Source organism: Drosophila innubila (assembly GCF_004354385.1).
Source record: "Drosophila innubila isolate TH190305 chromosome 3R unlocalized genomic scaffold, UK_Dinn_1.0 2_E_3R, whole genome shotgun sequence".
NCBI classification, from domain to species: Eukaryota; Metazoa; Arthropoda; class Insecta; order Diptera; family Drosophilidae; genus Drosophila; species Drosophila innubila.
This window is the reverse complement of record NW_022995380.1, coordinates 15,784,494-15,800,619: the sequence shown is the minus strand read 5'-3', so window position 1 is coordinate 15,800,619 and position 16,126 is coordinate 15,784,494. Positions and strand designations below refer to the sequence as shown.

The following is a 16,126-nucleotide window of genomic DNA, read 5'->3' as shown; positions in this document are numbered from 1 at the left end:
CTAAAATAGAAGATAGATAAAATTTCGTTAAATTTTGTAAGGTGATTTTTCATAGATTAGTAGGTGTTAATAAACTAATAAATTCGTTATACATAATGTAAATACAATTATATATATTATTAAAAATATCCAAAAATAAAAAATTATATTGTATTTATTTAAATTAAATTTCAATACGTAAAATAAAAAAATAATATAATAAAATAACAAGTACAAAGATGTATGGTTAATTTTTTAATGATAAAAACATTTTTAAAATATAATAACAAAATAGGTTTAGCTTAAGCTTAAAATGTAAAAAGATTAATATTAAAATTAAATAAAATGTCATTATTCAATAAAAAAGGCGACACAGCAAAGCAAAATTAAAAGAGTGCTATTAAACTTTGTTTAACACAAAATAATAAAACAATTATGTATTATATTAAATATATTTGTTGTTTGAAAATTTCCACATTTTATTTAAGAAAATAAAAATGATACATATAAGGAAATAGAGTCTTAACACTTTTTGAATACACAGCTGTGTCAGTGAAAGCTATATAAATATAAGGATCCACCTGGTTGGCCATTTATTTAGCTACATTTGGGGTGAGGTCACTATAAAAAGCACATGACTCCAGAAAAACATGGCAACTTTTTCATAAATTTGGCGCAACTTCGCGTTGCTTGCAGTATTTCCTTTATAAGCATGTAAATATTGCTGGTAAATCATAATTTCAAGCTTAGAGAACAGCTGGGAGGGAAGCTGGAAGGAATTCGTCCTCGTCCCTTATGCTAATCTAATAACTTTAGCCGTCTACAATTTATTTGTTCTAACAGCAGCGCACAAAATTATGCACAGAGCACAGCATCAACCCAAGTCTCTTCCTCAGAGTCTCAGTCTCTGCCTCAGACCTAATCCAGCTCCTAGTCAACGTTATGTACCAAGGATCTCGACAGTAAGACATTGAAGCGCGTCAGGTGCGCGCATTAAAAGGACTTTCCCTCTTGCCCTTATCCTTCTTTACCTTAACCATTACTTTTACCGTTCTACTAAATTTCGTCTAAAGTTTTAAATAATCGAAAACGACTCGACGCACTTGGTAAAAAGTTGAAACATGCAAAATTTGCATAAATAACAAGTAAATGCAACTTGACGCTACGCAAAATGGCGCCAAATGATGAATTGCGTTGGGGCAACGGTGGCAGGGGCACACTCAACGTCTAAATAAGTGTATTTTTAAGGGCTTGCAACTTGGATATCAATTTGGCAATTTGGCAGCAACTGCCAGACAAACTTAGAGATTTTGACAGCAGATTAGTTAAGGCAAATACAAATTTGAAAGTCACTACAAAATGTTTCAGTACATTTTTTTTTTTTTTTTATTTATTTATTTATAAGTATAAAAATTAAGTTAAAGATTAAAAATACAAATACAATATTTAATTGATATATGCGTATTCAACTGATAATCAAAATTATAATAGCAGAATCAAGTCAGCATTTAGAATGTAAGAAATACAATTTCCAGATTAGAATAGCATTTAATTTTTTGTACCACAATTTATGAATTATATTCTAATAAATCCCATTGAAGCTTTAGTTCAACTATCACCTTTCGCTCAATTCCCTTTGGCAATTGTACTTCCGATTTTTGATTTAAAATGTATTTTTTATTGACTCTCAAAATGTCGCTTCCGGTGTTCACTCCCAACCAGCTCCATTTTGGCTCTTCATTTTGGCAACTGATGTCAGGCCAATCGATTGCCCACAATCCCATCGAATCTGGCGTCGAAAAGGGGCGTTTTGAGTGCACTTTTTGTTGTTGTTTCATATTGTTTACTTTTTTCGAGCTCTCTATTTTTTTATGTTGTATTTTTTCTGCACGTCTGCGCTTTTGTATGCAAATAAATCAGCGGCGCCCCGTCACATGTCGTATTTGAGCGTCAGCGGAGTGGGGAAAGTCAGAGACGTGGTGAAGGGTAGGGGGGAAAGGGGGACAAGGGCGTAATGGGCGTAACTAAAGGCTGTAGGTTTTGGCTGCAGTGCGCAAAAACATATCTCACACTATTTGTCACACTAGATACTTTGTATACCCTGCAGTCAACTCAAGTAGTGAAAGGGTAGCATCGCTTGGCATGTTTATATATCTTCAGTCTGACTTTGAGAGTAAAATAACCAAACATAAAAGTTCTGCACGTGTCTTATACAATATACAGGGTATCTTCAAGTTGAACTCCCTCTCACTGTTTACTTGCTTTTTATTTTAAAATAAATTGCAAACTCTTTTGCGACTCTGTTTGGTTTAACTGCATTTCCATATTCGGGCCAGGCGATATTTTATAATGAAAATCCTCGTTTGACATACGATGTGTGTATGTAGTTGTAGTAGATTTATACATGTACGACAGTGTGTGTGTGTGAGTGTGTGTGTGTGCTTGTGTATAAACTGCATGCGCCAAAATGCACACACAATTTTCACATTTGACTAAATTTATCGCAGAGCATTCGGGATTTGCGCCAATGAAACGGCAGCCAATAAATAAATTAAATTAATGGCAGTGTGTATAATTTTTTGTTACACTCCATCCCTACTACTTCCTCTGCCCTGGCTACCCCTTTGCAGCCACAGCCCCCATGGCAACCCCTAGTCAAGGGTTAAACTGTTTGAAATTCGCCTGTCGCTCTGACTGTTCATAAAATTAGCTAAATTTACGTAACTCTTGGACATTGGGCCATTAGCTAACAATAGTCATGACCTCCCCGCCCTCTGTATTATCCGAAACGTCGAAACACTCTTTATACCCCTCTGGCCATTAGTCCTGGATGTGCTGCCAAGCGTAAGAGTAAAGTCCCTCTGCCTGGATTTATTATTTTTACAAGATAAATGCAACATTTTACATTGGAATTTACGGGCGTGTGGCAAAAAAGCAACAACCAAACAAAAACAGCAACAGTAACCAAGTCAAATGTCGCCGCACAGTGGTTCAGATGTTCAAAGAATGGCCTGCAAAACTTTATTCAGAATTATTTAAAATAAAAACAATTTAAATTGTATATTGATTTTCAAATTAATGTTTGAGACTGAATAAAATAATCAGAAAAATATGTTATTATTTAAGAAATGCTTGAATTCTGTACCACTGTGCGGCTAGAATAAATTTCAGCCAGCGGCCATTTGGCCATTTTCGATAAAACACATTTAAACAAATGAAAATCCTTTAAACAAGGATAACTCAGAGCGATGGCCAGGGGTGCGAAGCGGTGGAAGGGGGTGTGGGGCGATCTGCCCGTTTAACCCCACAAATTCAACTCGTTGCGGCCCTGCCTCGAACTCACTTGAGTGTGTAATTGTGTATTTATTTGCGTTATTTGACAAAATATCAACAAGCACAATCAATCCTCAGCAGTTGCAGGAGTCGCCAGTCGGTAGCTACAGTCGGGAGTCACTCTCCTCGCCACTCCTCTCCTGGTTGGGGGCACTCCAATGGAAATTGCGAATACTGCCATATGTCTGCCAGAGAAATCCATTTAAATTAAAGCTGAGCTGCATTCGAAAAGGCATAAATATCGAGTTGGAAGAGTGAGCGGCAAATGGGGCAGAGGAGGATGTGGCATTGTAGCTGTGTTTGTGTGTACGTCTGCTGTATTGGTGTTGGTGACTTTGCTAACTTTCAATTTGAACTGCATTCAAATTTAGCCCAGGCAACAGCCCAACATCCCAGGCCAAAGGCAATAAACTCTACCATTTTTTCTATTTTTTTTTTCCTATTTTTGTTTTTTTTTTTTTTTACTGAAGTTTGGCTCAATTTTCGAACAAATTTAGAGAGTGCAGAGTGCAGGCTAGAGTTGCAATTGTATCTTATGCAAATTTACGTAAATTAAACAAAATCTTTGGAAAACAGAAAAATAAGTTTCAGTATTTACAATGCCAAACTTGTGTATCGAACTTAAATTATTAAGCGGCTGCTGCTGTTGCATTTCAAAGACTCTGTCTATGACTCGACCAGCGAGAGGACTTTGCCAATAGCCCAGCAGGAAATCTGAGCGTGAAAAAGTACTTGCAAATAGCATACACCTATTTTTTTTATAAAATGTTTTAACTGACAAATTTGTGTTCTTGAAAAATTGCTTGTACTCAAAAATTATAATTCCTATAAAAATTAAATAATTTTATTTACCATTTTTAATTATACAATTTTCTTTTATCTAAAAAATGTACTTTCAGCTTGTTTATCTGATAAGTTGCTTTTCCAGCCACTTTAAGTTGCAGCTTCCTTCATGTTAAGTTGAAATTTACCCACTAAAATCATGTGTAAATTTGCTACTGGGTTGCAGATTGTATATGTATGTATTAATGTAGTAGATGTATGTGCTTAAGTGTGCATGTGTGAGTGTGTACAATGCGACAAAGACTTATGGTTTCAGTGCCGGAATTAGAAGCTTTCTGCCTGCATTTGCGCTGAACTGCACTTGTTGTTGTTATTGTTGTTGTTGTTGTTGCTGGTTGTTGTTGTTGTTGTTGCTACTGCTGTTGTCGTTGGAACATTTGTCGTCCTTGTTGCTGCTGCCTTCACCCTTCGCCAGCTTCGCCAAATATATTGCAAATAATTCTCAATATATCGTAAAATGTCTGTTGCTAGTACAGTAAATATGCAAAGCTCGTTTAGCGGTGTAAATAAAGGGTAACATTTTAGGGAGGGGGTGGCTGGTTCAAGTGAGGGCAGGCAGGTTGCCATGTTAGCTACGACTTTTGGTCAATACGGCTTACAGGGTGATCCGCTTTCGGCGGCATCGAACGAGCTGAATAAACTGATATATTCGATAAATGCCAAACATATTTCTTAAAGACAACTCAGGTCAACTAATTAAGAACACATGTGTTTGCTATGTGCATACAGAGACAAACATACATATGTATATATATAGATAGGTGTAACATATGGAGTTGAACTAAATTGGCGATGGGTCGCACACTTTGACAGTTAATTTTGCAATTGTATTTCAATAACAATAAATTAAGCACACAGGACATGAGATATGCGCTGCATGTGTGTATGTGTGCGAGGGTGTCAATCTGTGTGTGTGTGTGTGTGCTTTCACACGCAATGCAGTTAGCGAGTACGAGTAGCCACACCCTCGAAATGGCCAAAACGCATTTGGCGCATACAAATACAAATATCGCATCTAATTAAATTTTAGCTGCAATCCACACACACATACTGTCACACACACACACACACAAAATCTGTGCACTCTCTGCATACACATTGATCAATTAACAGACAATATTTTCATTTGTCAATGGGTTAATTTATAAGCAAATCAATGGCGCTGCATTAAAGCAACACCCAACTGCTCGTCCACCCCTCGCCCCGAACTGCCAGCATTCTTTAGGGGTAGGGGAAGAGGTAATGGACACAATATTTGTGCCTCATTTCCTCAATAAGGCGAGCGTGCCGAACCGAACCGCAGCGGAGCGAACCAAGCGAACCATATTGTTAATGGTGCAAAATCCGGAGTGCAGAAACACCCAACACACACTCGCACACACACACACACACACACAATCAACCATGTTGCATGGCCGACAGGTGCTGCAATGGCCGTCTGTCTGTGCTTTATATGTGTGTGTATATGTATCTGTGTCTGTGTCTGTGAGCGTCTGTGTGTGTGTGTGGGTCAACACTCAACCCCGCAGCTGTTACAGAGGGTTGCTGCAGACGCATATGCTCTCTCGCTCGCACTTGCAGTGTCACGCTGGCAACTGTTTCATTCTCATTGGAATCCCTTTTCCCAGTTGTTGTTGTTCGTGTTGTTGTTGTTGTTGCTCTTTGGTGTGGTGTGTCCTAGCATTCCATGGCAGACAGTCGAGGAATGCCAAAAGTGCATTGCGAGTGTGTGTGTGTGTTTGTATCTGTGTGTGTGTGTGGCCTGCAATTGTTTTCAAAGAAGTCCCCGAACCGTGTGCTAAATGTCAAGTTCAAATGCCAAAGTTCTTCAAATGAAATGATGCTTCTCTTCCAGTTGTTGTTGTTGTTGTCTGTCTTGTTGCAACGGCAACTTTATGATCTGCGAATTTGTTGCCAATTTGCAGTTGTTGCTTTAACCGTTTAGTTAATTTGGCGCACAACTTTTACTTGGCCAACATTTTTGGGGTCAAATTGGGTTGAGTGGAGGTAACTTCCTGGGCTGCTCAGCAATGGTGTTTAAATAGAGCTTATATTTGGGGCTTGTGCTTTGGATAAGTTGAAAAGCTTAATTAAACGAATTTACTTTGTAAAGAAAAAACAAAAATTAATTATGTTAAAGCGGAAAATAGTATGGTAAATTTAGATATCTTTTTAGATATTTTAGTATCTCTGATATGAATAAAAATATTGTTTGGAGTATTATATAATATGGTTATTATTAAATTACACATACTGACTAAAAAAAAGGTTTTATTGGGATTTTTGTATTTGTTTCTGATACATATATTTTCTTTTGGCCCTATATAAATTTATATTAGTTAAATAAATATAACTATTATTGTTTTCATTATTATCTTCTTGAGTTTCTGAAGAAATATTATAATATATCTGTTACTGACAACCAAAAATACGAGTGGTTCCCAACAAGATATTTAACTGCATTTTTGGGTGAGCACAAGAAGTCTTTGAGTCTTACAAGCTGGAAATAAATGTTTTCTATGCCAAGCTCACAAATGTGCGAGTATCTTTTCTCACACACACGCACAGATACACACACTTATGTATATTTATGTGTGTGTGTGTGCGTGTGTGTGAAGTCTGCTTGTATTTGTGTCTCTTCTAGTTGGGCGCGTGTGTTAAGCTTCACTTGAATGTGATTTATGTGATCCGTTTGAAATTTATTGCCACAAGTTTTGTTTGTATACACACAAACACGCACACCCATGCTTTCATTGTAGAATTACCGCGTGGTTCGTTGTGCTTCCCATGTTACAACTAATGCTATTGTTGTTGTTGTCACTGCGCCCAGCAACTGCCAAGTGACACAAACAAATGAAAGTACAAAAAAATACAAGTATAGAAAAGCAAGGAAAGCCAAGGAATGACACAGAACCCATGGCAACTCTAGAGGAGTACAGAGGGGAATGTGAGAGCGAGAGGAGGGTTTGGGAAGGGCTGTGACTACCCCAAAGCACTTCCATTTCCACTTCCATTTCCAATTGCAATTGCCATTGCAGTTGCCATTGCAGTTGTAGTTGTTGTTTAGAGCCTTATGTGGGCCATGGCATTAAATGATTGAATTGTCAACTCTATATCATTTCACTTCCTCTTTCTTCGCTCTTGCCACTGGCGCTACTTAGGCCTAAGTCTTGCCCCTCTATCCGCTTTATCACCACACCTCTCTCAGCTAACTCTGTGCCTCTTTCAGGCATATCGTAGTTATAGCCTTTTGCTGGCGTTTAGATGGCAAAACGTGCCGAGAATCGCCAAAACGCCTCAGCTGTCGGTTGGAGCAGTCGGTAACCCGCCCCCACTCCCTCACCCCCTCCCTTCCTCCCTTCCTTATGCTTAATAAAGTTATGAAATTGCAATGCGTGCGTTGAGTTTTGCAACTTTAAGTGACATTTGTGTGACAGACATGCCCGTGCATCCGTGAGTCCGGTTTCGTGTCACGCGGGTAGCGGCGGGAAGAAACCACTCAAGAAATACAATGGCTAATATTAATCTATAGAAAAGTGACCGATGATTGAGTAATTCACTTTAATTTGTGTTTTTTTTCAACTTTTCCCAAGATATTCAATAATAATGATATTATTAAATTTTGCTTTAAATTATTAAACAAATGATTTATTTTTTGTTTTATTACTTATGACATAAGAAGTTAATTAAAAGTTAAGATTTAAAATTTAAAATTTTCGAAAAACACAAACTTAATTTTAAATGCGAAATGAATTTAGAGTCCAAGCCATGATATAAAAGATGATATAAAAGAAAATCGTTCCAGTTTTGACAAAGTTATGAATTCTAAAAGTTGGTCGAATCCTTGACCTAGCATTTGAATTATCTTGAAAGAAATTTTCAATGAAATTTATATTTATTCAAATAGCTATTTTTGTTATTCCACTGTGCTTTAATTTCTACTTTCTCATTTATTCCCGTAACAAGCTGGCCGAGTTTCTTAACACTTTACGCAAATGTTTTCAATGCGAAGGTCAAGTGATTTGTTTATGGGCACGGGACGCTCAACGGTTAGCAATTTGTTGTGACATGTGTAAGCGGCACGCCAGCAAAAACAACAACAACAACGACAACAACTATAGCGACAACAACAACTCATTAACCCATGCTGAACTCTGCAGCCCGAACTCAACTAACCAAGTCAACCGGCCAACATCTGTAAGCAACAGAGAGCATAGAGCAGGAGACAGAAGCAGGAGACAGGAAGAGTGCAGAGGGAGGGGGAGGGGGGATACCAACTGACAGCTACAAAATTGAGTTAGTTAACAGTTTTATACGCAGACGCGCAGATTTTGCGTGTTGTGCGAGGAATGCAGCCGGCAGAAACTGAAGACGGTCGACGGGACAGATAACACCCAAGATTCAAGACTGGCTACGACTCTCAGTCTCAGTCTCAGTCTGGAGTTCCAGGTTCCAGTCAACAACAACAACAACAAAGCAGCCAAGTGACACTCACAAAATCTGACAGAGGCAACGGCTTTAGTCGCTTCTTATTGTTGCTGTTGCTGTTGTTGTTGTTGCTGTTGTTGTTGCTGTTGTTGTTGCTGTTATTGTTGTCGCTTTTGTTGGTGAGTAAGTTGCGCGCATGTGCAGCCGTTTTGCTTTATTACAAGGAGAAGGCGAAGCAGAACGAGAAGGAGCTGAAGTTGCAGTTGGATTTAAGGTTGGAGTTGGAGCTGGAGCTGGAGTTGGAGCTGGAGTTGGAGTTGGGCTCTGGGCAGGCGTGCGCAGGCGCGCCAAGTGACACATGAAAACGAAATGAAAATGACAGCGGCAAGTGACAGCGTCGCCATCAGAGGCAAAACATTGCCAAAGCTACCAATGACACTAGCTTAAATATTGAAATCAACTTGCCGAAGTGTAAAAGTCCTAAAATCAAGTCAGTGCAGTGTCAGATTGAGGCCTAGAAATTAATCCTTAAGCTTCTAGTGTGATTAACTGCGTTGTACATATTAAACTGATTCTCAAGCTTTTTAAAGCTATTTCCAAATCAAATAATGCAATTAGTCAGATCCTAAATATTTGTCATTTTATTTTTCTATATATCTGAAAGATACTTTTCATTCATTTCTTAGCATTATGCTACATAATATGTATCTTTAAGTTTTTGAATTAAGACCTTAATTTGACAATGAAGATAAAAGCTTCAAAGCTTTCTAATTATTTACTAAATATTTTTAAATTTTAAATTTATTTATTATTTATTTATTTACCCTTAATTTCTCTATCTCAATTTTCACCCCTTATATTAATTTAAATTTTCAGCTAGTGTCATAGTGACGCAAAAGCCGACTGCAACTGTGACTCGAGCGGTGTAATTTCATTTGTAATTAGCTGAATGCGGCATGAGTCGCTTCTCAAATGGCACAGTGGGTCGCATAGGGCCAAAAAGTGCTGCCCAGTGCCAAAAAAAAAAAAGTGCTGCTGTTGCTGCTGCTGCTGATGATGTTGCTGTTGCTGTTAGGTTGTTGCTGTTGCTGCGGCAGCAATTTTTGGTGCGACATTTTGGTGCGCCGTATGCCATATTTTATTTCCATTGCCAAAAGTGTCATGTTACTGAGATTTATGTGCGCTGTCACCACGGACGACGATGCTGCTGCTGCCTTTTGAGCCATGTTTCGTTGTTGTTGTTGCTGTTGTTGTAGTTGTTGCTGGGCAGCCGAGTGCATCTGTGTGTGTGTGTGAGTGTGTTCACGCCCAAAATGTTGTCATGTTTTGTGACGTAGAGAGAATTTTATATATAAATAAAAATGCGTTGTCTACCAATTCAAATGCACGATAAGCCCGAAAATGCTTGACTCTGTCAGTTATCAGCACACTCACACACACTATCTCACACACACACACACATACAAGTAGGTATATGCATACACTTAGTTAGCCATCCAATCAGTGATTTATGTCTGACCGATTTCATTGGAAAGTGTAGCTGGAAGAGTTCTGAGCATTTGGTTCTATTCCCACTTTGTTACCTGCTTCTCTGACACTTTCTTTTTCTTTCACTTCATTTGCAGCAGCAGCAACAGCAACAACAACAACAACAATGACAATAGCAATTGGCGCCAGAGGCTACAGCTTCGGTTGAATTTCAGTTTCTGTTTCTGTTTGGGTTTAGCTCTGAGCTCAGGTGTCAATACACTCGCATTTGGTAGCCGCAGAGGCGGCCATTGGACATGCCCCTGCCCCTGCCCTTGCCCCTGCCCCTCCTCCTGTTCCCGTCGATGTCCCTGCTCCAGTCTCGATCTCAATACCAATCCCAGTCCCATCCATACCCAAGTCAAAGCCAAACACTGACAATGACATATTTGCCTGGCACTTTCATCGCACGTCCATGTTAATATGCTCAGGATTTATTGCCTTGAGGCTCTGCTGACAAAGGAAATGGCATTGCATGTTAACTGTTGTTGTTGCTGCCGCTGCTGTTGTTGTTGTAATAGTTGTAGTTGCCCATGTGGGCACCATTTTTGTTGTAGCTGCCATTGGAAAGTTGCATAATTTTTATGTGCGCTCGTTAATAGATCATCAATTGAGATTGGAAACCATTTCGATTACGAGCAGCCGTGGTAGGTCTCATTCGAATTCATTTGAACTTGTCAAACGTTTAGGAATGTGGTTTTCACAGTGGTTGCTAACCAAAATCAAACTCAGCTGTGTGTTTGTAGCAACTGACAAGGTGGCAACGCTGGCAATCAACTGATATGCGGGCTGAAGCTTAAGCAATTTTATTAAATTACTAAGAAAGCGTATTCTCAAGAAAATACAATTATAAACTAATAGCTAATTATTTTTTTTTAAAATATTGAAAGCACTTTAAATGTTAAAAAATTCTGCTTTTATATTATACAATTAATTCTATAAAAACAAACAATTTGTATAATACAAAGAATAAAATTTTTAAAAAACAATGTTTAATACGAAATATTAAAAACTTTTACAGAAAAAAATAATTCTTCATTTGAGGTAATAATAATGAACCTTTAAAATTTGTTTTAAATACAAGCCATTTAATATATTTGTAACTCTGACTATTTCTAATAATATCGTTTATATTAAAATTGTATTAAGTACAAGCCATTTAACTCTGACTATTTATAATAATTTCAAGCTACCCGTACACAAGCTGATTGCCACAAAAAACCATTTGCTAATCTAAATAGCTAATCAGATGAGTTACAATTCAAATGAGAAAACACTCGAAATTGATTCAGGTGTGATCTGTCCTGTATAACACTTTCTGGTTGTCTTCTAACATCAAACTCAACTCCAAGCAGCTGCGAATATCGTTTACGATCAATGAGAGAATTAAATCCAACTAGCGAGCGAAATGTTCCAATTCGAATAAAGGTGAGATTCATTCAGTTGAAACGCTGAGCGCACACATAAATTAAAAGCAAACCGGCTGTGGCTGAGCAAAAAGATGATCAATCATCACGCAGCGAGAGCTGGAGAGCGCAAGCAAGAGAGGCAGAGAGCGAGAGCGTAAATGAGAGCGGCATGTGCTCTCAGTGAAATAAACAGACGTCATCAGCTGAGTATACGTGTGTGTGTGTGTGTGCTTGTGAGTGTAGTTTTTCATTCTATTTCTGTTTCTGTACCTGTAATTCAAAATGGGCTCACACAGATACAGATACAGCTACAGATACAAGCAGTTACAGGTACGTATATTGAGTTTGACTTTGGCTTTGACTGATGAGCTGCACATTTGGCTGGCGGACATGGCGGTGACATGACTTGTCTTTCCCACCACCGCATCAACTGCACGGCGATCAGCTGATCGCCATGATGGCCGCCTGAGAGACTCGCAGTTAAAAGCAGGTTTCAGTCTTCACGTTATTAATCATTAACACGCACAGCGAGAGCAACACACAGAGAGAGAGAGAGATAGAGAGAGAGAGAGAACGAAGCAAAAGAAGAGAGTCAGCGAACACGTGAATCACTTGAAAGTTTGAAAACATTTTGATTTTTGAGCTATAAATTTATGGACATAGCAGAAGCCGACAAATGCCAGTTCGCGACATGCACAAAAGTCATTTATTTATTTGGTTTTTGTTTTTGTTTGGTTTTGCTTTGTTCCTTGCAGCAGCAAATTGACCTAGAAAGTGTGTAAGCCGAGTAGCTGCGATTCGTATCTGCAAGATACAAATACTTATTCATAACCCACCAAAAACAGCCGCACGCACTTCCGCTGCCAAAGGGGCTGAACCGCCGGCGAACCTCAAGACTGAACCCATAAATTATCTGCACTACTTCTACTCCTTTTATGAGTATCTCTCCCTGTGTGTGTGTGCTCAGCTCTGAACAAGTTTAGCTGCAAAGTCATAACATAAGCAAAAATTCACAGTAACCCAAAAGTTTACAATCTCAATCTCTTATAGAATTCCTTCATTTGCCAACTGACCGCCGAACGAGAACGTGAAACGATCCGGCTGCCAAATCGCATACCCGTAACATTATCGCTATTGGAAGGGGGCTATCGCAGTCGATATCGCGGTCGCTATCGAGCGGCGTCCAGAATTTGTTTCAGTTTCAATTTACCGCCGGCATTTCGCGATCCGCGTTTGTATGTATATATGTGAGTGTGTGTGTGTGTGTGTGTTAACATTTTGATGTGCAGCAAATTGCTTTTTGGCGGTTAGTAAATTTTCAAATTAATTGATTAATTGTATACCTACAGCACAGCAAAAGATACAAAAGTATCTCAAGCATTCGCACGCTGATTTCTTATCGATAGCTATGAATTCAACTCCCCGAGAGACCATCTATGGATTATCGCCCATAATTGCTAAGTAAGCTTAATATTACGGCTCTAATGCCACAATTGTCATGTTGCACAGATACAAAACAAATGGCCGCGGGTTCCCTAACATTTACAACAACTCTGCTAAATGCAAATGCAAATGCAAATACAAAAAAAATAGGAGGTGTGTACCCAAGATACAAGTGCAACCTTTCATTAGCCGATGTAAACAAATGCAGCAAATGGAGCTAAGTAAATGCGAGTAAATGTGCACTCTACGACAGCAAAATTATCAATGATTTAAAGGTATTAATACTTTTAATGGATACACTCAATTCCCTGCTCCATTATGCAATGCAATGGACGTACTGATAGAACGCGTAATAAAAGACAATATCCACGGAAATTCCCTTTTGGGAGGTTGCTGCGAAATATTGAGTAGCATATTTTTATTTTGAATTTAATATTAAAGATATTTTGTGCTTGAGAATTAAATTCCATGCCACAAAAGCTCAGTTAATTTTTATAAGCAAATATATGAACTTTTTATAAATAAAATTTGGATTGACTTGATCTAAAATACTTGCACAGGTTTCTTTAAAAATATATTTATATTTTTTGATACATTGTTTTCTTTTAATCTCACTTTATTATTCAAATTATTATGCAGGCTTTCAACTTCACTTTAAAAAGATACATTGTTTCCATCCCATTAGATACTAGGCTGTAACTATCTTCAGTGACCACCTGCATCATTATAACATTAACTGGAAATGTTAGACACATCCACCCACTGGACTGAATAGACCACCTGTTCATTACAGCAATGAAGCTGAAATTACTAATTCATTAATTGAAGCCCAATGGTCAGATCCAGCTGGCGATGTCCACTGCCATTTGGCAGCACATGTGGCATCCTTCCATTACCATCTCCCCTTTAACCCTCCGTCTGCCTCTCCATGCTTCTCTCGATGCTCTGTTCATGTCCATCCACGTGCTGCAAATGCCAACGGTAAAAACGAAAGTGTCGTGTGCGATTTTATGAAGTGTTTGTTGTTTGTGTTACAGAGTTTCAGTTACAGGACCTGTAGATGAGAGGAGGACGACAGGACAACACTTACACTTGCCGAACTACAAAATGCTCCCCAGTTAGTAATTTCGAAGTGTGTAAAATCAAATGTGGCACGTTATGTGTATCTTTGAATTACTTCACTTGAATTCATTTCTGTTGCTGCTCATGGAAAGTATCTGGCTGTCTGGGAGAGTATCTTTCAGATACTTCTGTTGATGTTGATCATAATAATGGCAATTTTGATTTGCTGTTGATTTAACGAGACTCTCTCTTGCTGTATCTACATACGAGTATATTTGTCTCAGTCTCTGGGCATAAATTACTCGTAATTCAAAGCTCAATCAAATTAATGACCAACTCTTTGAGTTCTACACAGACTTGTTGAGGTCGTAACGTATAATTTATGTATAAGCGTGCCGCAAATGTCTCTTGCCTTGTCCCTATCCCTATCCCCATCTTTCTCACTCTCTCTTCTACTTTGAGTCTGGCTGGAATCGTTTTATGTGAGATACTTCAAAAGCTTTTGCTCCCTTGGCTGCCTCGACCAAAAAGCATATGTGCTATTTTTGCACTTTTGTCCGCATTTACACTTTGCAGATTTCGCTCTTTCTTTTTTATTTTCTACATTTTTTTTTTGGCCACGTTAGGACGGACATTTGTCCGTATTGCAGGTGCAGGTAGCATCGTGTTGTGTCGCGTTTCGTCGAGTCGATTTGGTTCGTTTTGTTTGTTTGTCTGGCCGTTTGTAATGTCTATGAATATGAATTATGGAAATTACACAACAACAGCTTTAACAAGGACAACAGCCGCACAGGACAACAACGACAACAACAACATTGAGAGTTACAGTTACAGTTACACGTACTCGTTGCTCATCGATGCAACATTTTTTTATTGTCGCCTTATGCAGGTCGTTGGTACAGTAACCAAATTTGGTTGACACACAATTGAATTCGGTACAGTAAACAACAAATATGCTAAGCAGTTTCCCAATTTTCCCATAGCTTCCATTGTGAAATGTGTTAAATTCGCACAAATTCAATTAAAAACTGGCTAAAAGTAAACAAAAAAATTATTAAAAAAAAGTGGAAATAATAAAACAGAAATTTACACGGACTGCGGTTACGCCCCCGCCACATTTGCCCAGTCAGCCGACATTTACATTTAATGCTTGCAAATTTAACAAATAATATTCAATTAACAATTTGAATATGAATTTATTACAGGGGCCAGTCCGAACGGAGGCCGGGCCGCTTTCAAAGTGGTAACAAGTTCGACATCGACATGGACATGTGTGCAGAGGGTTAAGAGTGTCGAGGAGGATGGAGGATGGCGGAGGGAGGATAGAGGGAGGGGTAACGAGTTGGTGGCCGACTTGTTTACCCTGCCAGTGGCAACGGCAGGCGAAGACGAAACAGCAACAGAAAACGAGAACAACAACTGAAAAGTTATGTGAAAAAGGTGGGAAAATGCAAGCATTGTTAGTCTTTTGCTCAGCAGCAGCAACAAGAGCAACAGCAGCAACAACAGCAACAGCAGCAGAGCTTAAAGGTAACGATGCATGCCACATTGCCACTGCCGACTGTTGCCACTGCTGACGGAAGCCGCGCAGGAAGCACAAGGAGCACGAGCACAATTCCTGGCGGCCGCACATTTCAATAATTATTAACTGCAACATGCAACATGGAGCACCACACACGCACCACCACCAATAACAGCAATAACAACAATAGCAGCAGCATAGGTACGTGCAACATGCAGCACAGTAGCTGCCACCACAAAAGCCAAATGCTGCTTTGGACCCTGTGCCGCGCCTGCAATTATCAAAACTTGTCCAAATTGACATTTTTTCCTTTATTTTTGTGTTGTTTTTTTTTTGTGTTTTTGTGTGTTTCTGTCTGACCAACCAGGCGAACCGCGACGCGTCGCTGCAGCAGGCTGGAATGCGGTGTGGGGCATGCAACTGAGGCACGTTTTGGATTTTGAAATGCAAACACGGCATTTAATTCTATTAAGCCCGCTATTTAATTATCTCTTTGGGGGAAAATGTCATGTTCAATGTCAGCAGCATTGCGATGGCTGAAAGCCCGCACTGCCCCGCCCCCTCTCAGCTGCCCCGCTCC

General features: G+C 39.0%; 1 protein-coding gene across 4 annotated transcripts in view; it reads right to left on the bottom strand.

Moving 5' to 3' along the window:
- LOC117790057 (homeotic protein ultrabithorax) overlaps positions 1 to 16,126 on the bottom strand; it is an 87,991-nt gene that overhangs the window by 59,815 nt on the left and 12,050 nt on the right. The window lies entirely within an intron of this gene.